Genomic DNA, 9,927 nt, shown 5'->3' on the forward strand with positions numbered 1-9,927 from the left:
CGGTGACTTCAACTTGAAATCCATAGACTGGGAAGCATATGAAGCTAAAACAGAAGATTTTTGGACCTGTAAATTTGTAGACCTCATCCTGGAAACATTCTTGTATCAACATGTTAAACAAGCTACGAGGATGAGGGAAGGGGACGTTCCCTCCATGCTAGATTTGATATTTACCAGGAAGGAGGAAGAGATATTTGACATTCAGTACCTTCCTCCCTTGGGTAAAAGTGACCATGTCTTTTTGGGAATAAAGTATGCAATGCGTTATAAGCTGGAAGAAAATAAGGAGGTTGAAGCAGTTGAAAAACCAGACTTCAGGAGAGGACATTATGGTGACCTTAGAAATTTTTTTAGTGAGTATAATTGGACAGACTTGATGCTAGGCAAGGAAGTGAATGAGATGTATGGCAAGTTTTGTGAAATATATGATAAAGGCACAAAAAAATTTATACCAAAACAGAGATGCAGAACTAGGAAACAGGATTGGTTCAATAGAAATAGTTCAATAGAAATTGCGAGAGGGCTAGAGACCGAAAGACACAAAAATGGAATCAATACAGGAAGAGGCCGAACCCCCAAACATACCAGCGATACAAAGATGCGAGAAACAACTACACGGCAGTGAGGAGAGAGGCAGAAAGAAATTTTGAAAAAGGGATTGCGGACAAATGTAAAACAGAACCAGGTCTATTCTATAAATTCATAAACAACAAATTGCAGGTAAAGGATAATATTCAGAGGTTGAAAATGGGAAATAGATTCACGGAAGATGAAAAGGAAATGTGTGAAACACTAAACGAAAAGTTCCAAAGTGTGTTTGTACAAAATGAAATCTTTAGGGAACCAGATACAATAAGAATTCCAGAGAACAACATAGAACACATAGAGGTGTCTAGAGACGAAGTGAAAAAAATGCTCAAGGAGCTCGGTAAGAACAAAGCAGCTGGCCCAGATGGCGTTTCACCATGGGTTCTGAGAGAATGTGCATCTGAGCTCAGCATTCCACTTCACCTGATCTTTCAGGCATCCCTGTGTACAGGAATCGTAGCAGACGGGTGGAAACAGGCTAACATAGTTCCAATCTACAAAAGTGGCAGCAGGGAAGACCCCCTCAATTATAGACCTGTATCATTGACAAGTGTAATAGTGAAAGTATTGGAAAAACTAATCAAAACTAAATGGGTAGAACACCTAGAGAGAAATGATATAATATCAGACAGACAGTATGGTTTTCGATCTGGAAGATCCTGTGTATCGAATTTACTCAGTTTCTATGATCGAGCCACAGAGATATTACAGGAAAGAGATGGTTGGGTTGACTGCATCTATCTGGACCTAAAAAAGGCTTTTGACAGAGTTCCACATAAGAGGTTGTTCTGGAAACTGGAAAATATTGGAGGGATGACAGGTAAGCTTCTATCATGGATGAAAAATTTTCTGACTGATAGAAAAATGAGGGCAGTAATCAGAGGCAATGTATCGGAATGGAGAAATGTCACAAGTGGAGTACCACAGGGTTCAGTTCTTGCACCAGTGATGTTTATTGTGTACATAAATGATCTACCAGTTGGTATACAGAATTATATGAACATGTTTGCTGATGATGCTAAGATAATAGGAAGGATAAGAAATTTAGATGACTGTCATGCCCTTCAAGAAGACCTGGACAAAATAAGTATATGGAGCACCACTTGGCAAATGGAATTTAATGTTAATAAATGTCATGTTATGGAATGTGGAATAGGAGAACATAGACCCCACACAACCTATATATTATGTGAGAAATCTTTAAAGAATTCTGATAAAGAAAGAGATCTAGGAGTGGTTCTAGATAGAAAACTATCACCTGAGGACCACATAAAGAATATTGTGCAAGGAGCCTATGCTATGCTTTCTAACTTCAGAATTGCATTTAAATACATGGATGGCGATATACTAAAGAAATTGTTCATGACTTTTGTTAGGCCAAAGCTAGAATATGCAGCTGTTGTGTGGTGCCCATATCTTAAGAAGCACATCAACAAACTGGAAAAGGTGCAAAGACATGCTACTAAGTGGCTCCCAGAACTGAAGGGCAAGAGCTACGAGGAGAGGTTAGAAGCATTAAATATGCCAAAACTAGAAGACAGAAGAAAAAGAGGTGATATGATCACTACATACAAAATAGTAACAGGAATTGATAAAATCGACAGGGAAGACTTCCCGAGACCTGGAATTTCAAGAACAAGAGGTCATAGATTTAAACTAGCTAAACACAGATGCCGAAGAAATATAAGAAAATTCACCTTCGCAAATAGAGTGGTAGACGGTTGGAACAAGTTAAGTGAGAAGGTGGTGGAGGCCAAGACCGTCAGTAGTTTCAAAGCGTTATATGACAAAGAGTGCTGGGAAGACGGGACACCACGAGCGTAGCTCTCATCCTGTAACTACACTTAGGTAATTACACTTAGGTAATTACCATAAACACCACACTTGGGTCACCATAATCATCACAACAGGACCACCATAAACACCACACTTGGGCCACCATAAACACCACACCTGGGCCACCATAATCATCACAACAGGGCCACCATAATCATCACAACAGGGCCACCATAAACACCACACCTGGGCCACCATAATCACCACACTTGGGCCACCATAATCATCACAACAGGGCCACCATAAACACCACACCTGGGCCACCATAAACACCACACTTGGGCCACCATAAACACCACACTTGGGCCACCATAATCATCACAACAGGGCCACCATAAACACCACACCTGGGCCACCATAAACACCACACTTGGGCCACCATAAACACCACACTTGGGCCACCATAATCATCACAACAGGGTCACCATAAACACCACACCTGGGCCACCATAATCACCACAACAGGGCCAACATAAACACCACACTTGGGCCACCATAAACACCACACTTGGGCCACCATAAACACCACACCTGGGCCACCATAAACACCACACCTGGGCCACCATAATCATCACAACAGGGCCACCATAAACACCACACCTGGGCCACCATAAACACCACACTTGGGCCACCATAATCATCACAACAGGGCCACCATAAACACCACACCTGGGCCACCATAAACACCACACCTGGGCCACCATAATCACCACAACAGGGCCACCATAAACACCACACTTGGGCCACCATAAACACCACACTTGGGCCACCATAAACACCACACCTGGGCCACCATAAACACCACACCTGGGCCACCATAATCACCACAACAGGGCCACCATAAACACCACACCTGGGCCACCATAAACACCACACTTGGGCCACCATAATCACCACAACAGGGCCACCATAATCATCACAACAGGGCCACCATAAACACCACACCTGGGCCACCATAAACACCACACCTGGGCCACCATAATCACCACAACAGGGCCACCATAAACACCACACTTGGGCCACCATAAACACCACACCTGGGCCACCATAAACACCACACCTGGGCCACCATAAACACCACACCTGGGCCACCATAATCATCACAACAGGGCCACCATAAACACCACACTTGGGCCACCATAATCATCACAACAGGGCCACCATAAACACCACACCTGGGCCACCATAAACACCACACTTGGGCCACCATAAACACCACACTTGGGCCACCATAATCATCACAACAGGGCCACCATAAACACCACACCTGGGCCACCATAAACACCACACCTGGGCCACCATAAACACCACACCTGAGCCACCATAATCACCACAACAGGGCCACCATAAACACCACACTTGGGCCACCATAAACACCACACTTGGGCCACCATAAACACCACACTTGGGCCACCATAAACACCACACTTGGGCCACCATAAACACCACACTTGGGCCACCATAATCATCACAACAGGGCCACCATAAACACCACACCTGGGCCACCATAAACACCACACTTGGGCCACCATAAACACCACACTTGGGCCACCATAATCATCACAAAAGGGCCACCATAAACACCACACCTGGGCCACCATAAACACCACACCTGGGCCACCATAAACACCACACCTGGGCCACCATAATCATCACAACAGGGCCACCATAAACACCACACTTGGGCCACCATAATCACCACAACAGGACCACCATAAACACCACACTTGGGCCACCATAAACACCACACTTGGGCCACCATAATCACCACAACAGGGCCACCATAATCATCACAACAGGGCCACCATAAACACCACACTTGGGCCACCATAAACATCACACTTGGACCACATAATCACCACAACAGGGCCACCATAAACATCACACTTGGGCCACCATAATCACCACAACAGGGCCACCATAATCATCACAACAGGGCCACCATAATCACCACAACAGGGCCACCATAATCATCACAACAGGGCCACCATAAACACCACACTTGGGCCACCATAATCACCACAACAGGGCCACCATAATCATCACAACAGGGCCACCATAAACACCACACTTGGGCCACCATAATCACCACAACAGGGCCACCATAAACACCACACTTGGGCCACCATAATCATCACAACAGGGCCACCATAAACATCACACTTGGACCACATAATCACCACAACAGGGCTACCATAAACACCACACTTGGGCCACCATAATCACCACACTTGGACCACATAATCACCACAACAGGGCCACCATAAACACCACACTTGGGCCACCATAAACACCACACTTGGGCCACCATAAACACCACACCTGGGCCACCATAATCACCACAACAGGGCCACCATAAACACGACACTTGGGCCACCATAATCACCACAACAGGGCTACCATAAACACCACACTTGGGCCACCATAAACACCACACTTGGGCCACCATGTGCACCATACAGTGGCTGGCCTTCATTCGATACAGTGTCCAGTTCACCATAACACTCGTACCTTGCACAGTAGACTCTGGGGACCCACTGAGCACATGGGCGAGGGGGACCACTGGAGTACACAGCACCCTGCACTGTGTGGTCGCTTCTTGCACCACTACGGACCCTGCTCAAGTCCTCTACTGACGTTTCGTATACCGTCGGTTCAAGACACAAAAACACAAGTTTGTTCACTAACAAGGTTGTATACGCGAACCCTTTCGTCTATACATGTGCGCTGGCTTGTGTTCGCTGCTGTTCTCGTCTTCTCAGACACTATTCGAGACAATAGAAGTTGACAATAAGTTAAGAAGATGAATAAATTCATGGTCCTTGCTTTCATTAACAGTGTTTAGCGCACTGTTTTTACTGCTGTGTTCGTTAACAGAGCGCACTCTTATCAGAGAAGGGAAGGGAAGAGAACTATCAGGGAGAAAGCGCCAACCCATTAAGACTACATAGCACTTGGAAGGGGTCAGGATGAGGATTTAGGATAGAATGGTGGGCGGGGGAGGGGGAGCAGGAATGGTGCCCAACCACTTGGACGGTCGGGTATTGAACACCAACCTGCATGAAGTGAGACCGTCGCTCTACCCAAGCCTAAGTAGTTGGACTCTTATTTTTTTTATTTATATATGCAAGAGTTCTTACATTCTTGTACAGCAAGTTCAAGTTCAAGTATGTTTATTGAAACAAGAAAAAAATACATCTTAAAGGGATTGAGTAGCTTAGGCTATTTCTACCCCCTCCTATTTCAAGTGCCTCAAGGGGTGCACAAATTCAGTGAGTACAAATACCAAATCACAATACAAGAATCCCATTTAACATTGCAGGTTAATATAGTAAGCACAGCATATAAGTGTTACACTCATTGGGGCAAAATTCTTGTAGCTCCTAAGTATTCTATCTATCATACCATTATATCACACATCCAAACAATTTGATGCGGTACACTACTTATTTCCTTATTTCTATAGTTATCAATAAGTTGACACTCTAATTCATAATGTTCTTTCAAGTTCAAGTATGTTTATTGAGACAAGTAAAAAAATACATCTCAAAGAGTAGCTTAGGCTATTTCTATCCCCATCTATTTCAAGTCAACTGAATTTACGGCAGTCTCCGTGGTGTAGTGGTAAGACACTCGCCTGGCGTTCCGCGAGCGCTATGTCATGGGTTCGTATCCTGGCCGGGGAGGATTTACTGGGCGCAATTCCTTAACTGTAGCCTCTGTTTAACGCAACAGTAAAATGTGTACTTGGATGAAAAAACGATTCTTCGCGGCAGGGGATCGTATTCCAGGGACCATAGGATTAAGGACTTGCCCGAAACGCTACGCGTACTAGTGGCTGTACAAGAATGTAACAACTCTTGTATATATCTCAAAAAAAAAAAAAAAAAAAAGTCCCTCAAGGGGCGCACAAATTCAGTGAGTACAAATACACAAATCACAATACAGGAATCCCATTTAACATTTCAGGTTAATATAGTACTCTCTAAGAGTATAATAGTGTTCATCCACCGCACTAGTTTTTAACCCATTAACGTTCTAAGATAATATCCTCACTCTACTTTCATCCATGTTTAATAATAAAACTACCTTTGCCCTGTCCGTCACATTCCATGAGATACGAGAGTTTCTTAGACAATCTCTCCCAACACTGTAACATTTTTGCTTTCTCATCACTTGCACAACAGCTACTAACACCAAAGGTAAATTATTCATATCTATTTTTTTTAATTCTGTATACCGTTTTACTTTAACCTTTGTTAACACATTTGTCACTACAGGAGGTTGACCGCTAACACTACTAGAAAGTTCATTTTCCTTGCTATCCTCTACCACCAATACGTCATGTTCTGCCTTACTTTCTTCTACACACGTTTCATTTTCCATTTCACGTCCTGTTTCACTTTCCATTTCACGTTCTGTTTCACTTTCCATTTTACGTCCTGTTTCACCACCATCTTCACCCCGTCTACCCTCCATAACTAATTTTCTAATGCCTCAATCCTCTTGTCTAATTTGTTTTAGATATTCCAATATTTGAGTACCAACCTCCTAGTTCATTATGTTGTCCTGAACCTTGTCTCCACAAGGTTCAGCTGCATTTCCTACTTTCCCTAGGCTCGCCTTAATTGTCTCCGTTCCTTTCTCCCACACATTGTTCACAGGGGCTGTCATTGGCTTCCAGCTGTTTCCTCTATGTTCCTGCTGCACAATCTTTCCTTCCTTCGAGGATACATCTATCCTGCTTGTAGGACCCGTCCTGGAGTCTCTCAGATGAGTCTTCATGCGGCATAGATAGGAACCAGCATTGAGGCTGCCTCGATAATTGCAACAAGATGGAACGATTTTTTCACCGTTTTTAATCTTTACTCTACACTCTTGAGAGTCGTGTTTCTTACCACAGTACCGACACCTGGAGTCAAACTGGCATTTCTAAGCTATATGTCCCCAGCGTGAACACTTCATGCATAATATGGGCTCCTCAATGTATTTTGCAACTTTCCTGTAGCCTAGTCCTTGCACAAAAGTTCTTGTTGGAGCCTAACCCTTTACCAAGGCAACAACCTGGCTTTGTTTTTCACCACGAACACTGTTTCTCTTTACCCAAACAATACTATCATTGTTGAGCAATAGATAATCAGGATATAAATAAGTTGGATACTTAAAAACTATGACCTTGGTGTGTTTCATACCTTCTTCCGGAATAACCATCACAATATTCTCAAACCCATCCTTCGTTAGGTGTTCCACAGCCTTTTCTGTCCCAAGTGTTATGTAGGGCCGGTGAGCACCCTCCTTGAAGTGGTTCATATTCAAAAAACTCCTTAGCCAAACAAACCGTCCACTCCAGCTTTTGATGGAAATTCAGTTGACACGCTGTAGGGAACAACAGCCTCTTCCTTCCATTAGTCTGCATCTCCCGCGTCCTGCTGAGCAGGGCTTCATTTTTTGGTCTCTTTGTTATTTCCTCTTTACTGTCTCCGTCTCGCTGTCTTTGAATATTTCGCCGTTTAATCTGTTCACTACTGCTTGGAGGGCTTAAAAAATTGCAGAACGAAGCCTTGAGGATAATCCTTGGGTGCCCTCGTACCACAAAGATACTTAATATGAGAAAGGAACTAAATATTCCGAGCGTTGTTGATCGTGTTACTGAAATTAACTATCAAATTGGTAAAAAAATGCTTAGGCTAACTCATCCTAATCCTTGCACAGAAGCCTTCCAGAATTTCTTTATTGAAGATCAGCATTGTTCAAAATGGATAACAAAAACTGGAACTCAACTCAGAATGTATCAGGTTCATGATTTGTACCATGAGAAACAATAACGGCACTTTCCTGCATCGTGGGAGGTTACACCCTTTCCAGTTTTAATCCCTCCCTTTCCACCCAAGAAGCAAATTAGAGATCAGCCCAAGCTTCGTCTTGAAGCAAAGCTCAACGCCTTAAGCCATATTGATCCTCTGTCCACAGAGCATTCTCTCTCTCAAATCATATACACTGATGGTTCCCTACACCGCACCACGGGTGCAGCTGGAAGTGCAGTTGTTCTGACAAGGGGCGATGGCTTGTACTTTGAGTGGGGAGTCCGTATAAACAACTGGGCCTCTACCCTTCAGACTGAACTATTTGCCTTGCTCCTTGCACTGAAATGTGTACAAGTCTCCAAACTTGATACATTAATTGTAAGTGACTCCTTATCATCCTTAAATGCTCTCAACTCTTTAAGACATAACTGTAACATGCTCGTGTCCGAAGCTAGACACAAATACAACAAAATTATTAAGGATGGTAACAGAGTCCATTTCATGTGGTCTCCATCTCATGTTGGCCTCCGAATGCATGATAGAGCTGATAAGTTAGCCAAAGAATCTGCCTTTAAAGGAGCCGTTGAGTGTAACCTTGGATTGTCAATGAGCAATCTGAGAGCAGCAGTACACCGAGAACTTCAACAAGATCTTGTAGATCTGAGGCAAAGTGAAATTGACACCAGTAATTCCATCTATCATCATACTATCATGCAAGAGGAGCCACACATCTATGATTCATCCAATAAAATCAGCAGACTTCTAGATGTTACTACTGCTCGGCTTAGACTCGGTTACAAGTACCTCTGGGAATTGTCATTATCTGCTGATGTAGACCTGACCAAATGTAAACTGTGTCAACAAAATTATTCGCACACCGTCCGTCACTATGTGATGGAGTGCGAAAAGATACGTGAATTTAGAGACAATTCTATGGAGTGCGAAAAGATACGTGAATTTAGAAACAATTCTATAACCAATGTTCCAGCGATGTGTAAATATTTCATTCAAAATGATCTGCTACCAGAAATTTTAGCCAAATATCCCCAGTTTGCTAACTGTAGGTAGTAACTGAGTGATTGTAACCTATCCACCGCTGCGCACTGGATGGGGGGCGGTGTGCAGGACAAACATATAAATTTTGACACTAGCTCTCCACATATGTCAGTTGCTTAATTTAGAACCTGTACTTGAGGTCGATCTCGAACGCATTGTTGATGTGACGACTTATATTGAATTTTGTAACTAGCTCATCAAGATTGTAACTTGCTTAGCTAAATGAATTGTGGGGTTCAGTCCCTGAGCCCATTATGTGCCTCTGTAACCCTTTCCACTACCGCCCACAAGATGGGTATGGGGTGCATAAATGAACTAAACTAAAACTACTGCTTGATACGGCCTGGTATCATCCTGTCTGTCATCCTCACTCTCACACTCTCCAGGCCCAGTGCAGGATCGTCCATCACCTAGGCAGACCGCCTCAGCCATTTCCTCGATACACAAAGGCACTGTATCACTGCATCAGTCTAGAACAAATTCACAACATCTAGCTGCAGCAGCCACGTGCAAACACGAAGATGTGGAGCAACACGTCCTCCTCGCTTCATGCAGCAGATGTCGGGCAGGTCCTTATAGGCTCAACAGATAAGTTTGCCAAGAAGTACATTGTAGCAAAATTTGAGTTCAACATAATAACTGC

General features: G+C 43.7%; 1 protein-coding gene across 1 annotated transcript in view; it reads right to left on the reverse strand.

The window, feature by feature from the left end:
• The window catches only part of LOC123761412 (FAST kinase domain-containing protein 5, mitochondrial), a 61,389-nt gene extending 56,223 nt beyond the window's left edge, over positions 1 to 5,166 (reverse strand). Inside the window, exon 1 of the mRNA XM_045747436.2 lies at positions 4,936 to 5,166. The gene's annotated coding sequence lies outside the window, so the exon portion shown is untranslated. The remainder of the gene's footprint in view (positions 1 to 4,935) is intronic.
• Positions 5,167 to 9,927: the final 4,761 nt, after the last annotated feature.

The sequence above is a fragment of the Procambarus clarkii genome, chromosome 7, assembly GCF_040958095.1.
Source record: "Procambarus clarkii isolate CNS0578487 chromosome 7, FALCON_Pclarkii_2.0, whole genome shotgun sequence".
In the NCBI taxonomy this organism is placed as follows: domain Eukaryota; kingdom Metazoa; phylum Arthropoda; class Malacostraca; order Decapoda; family Cambaridae; genus Procambarus; species Procambarus clarkii.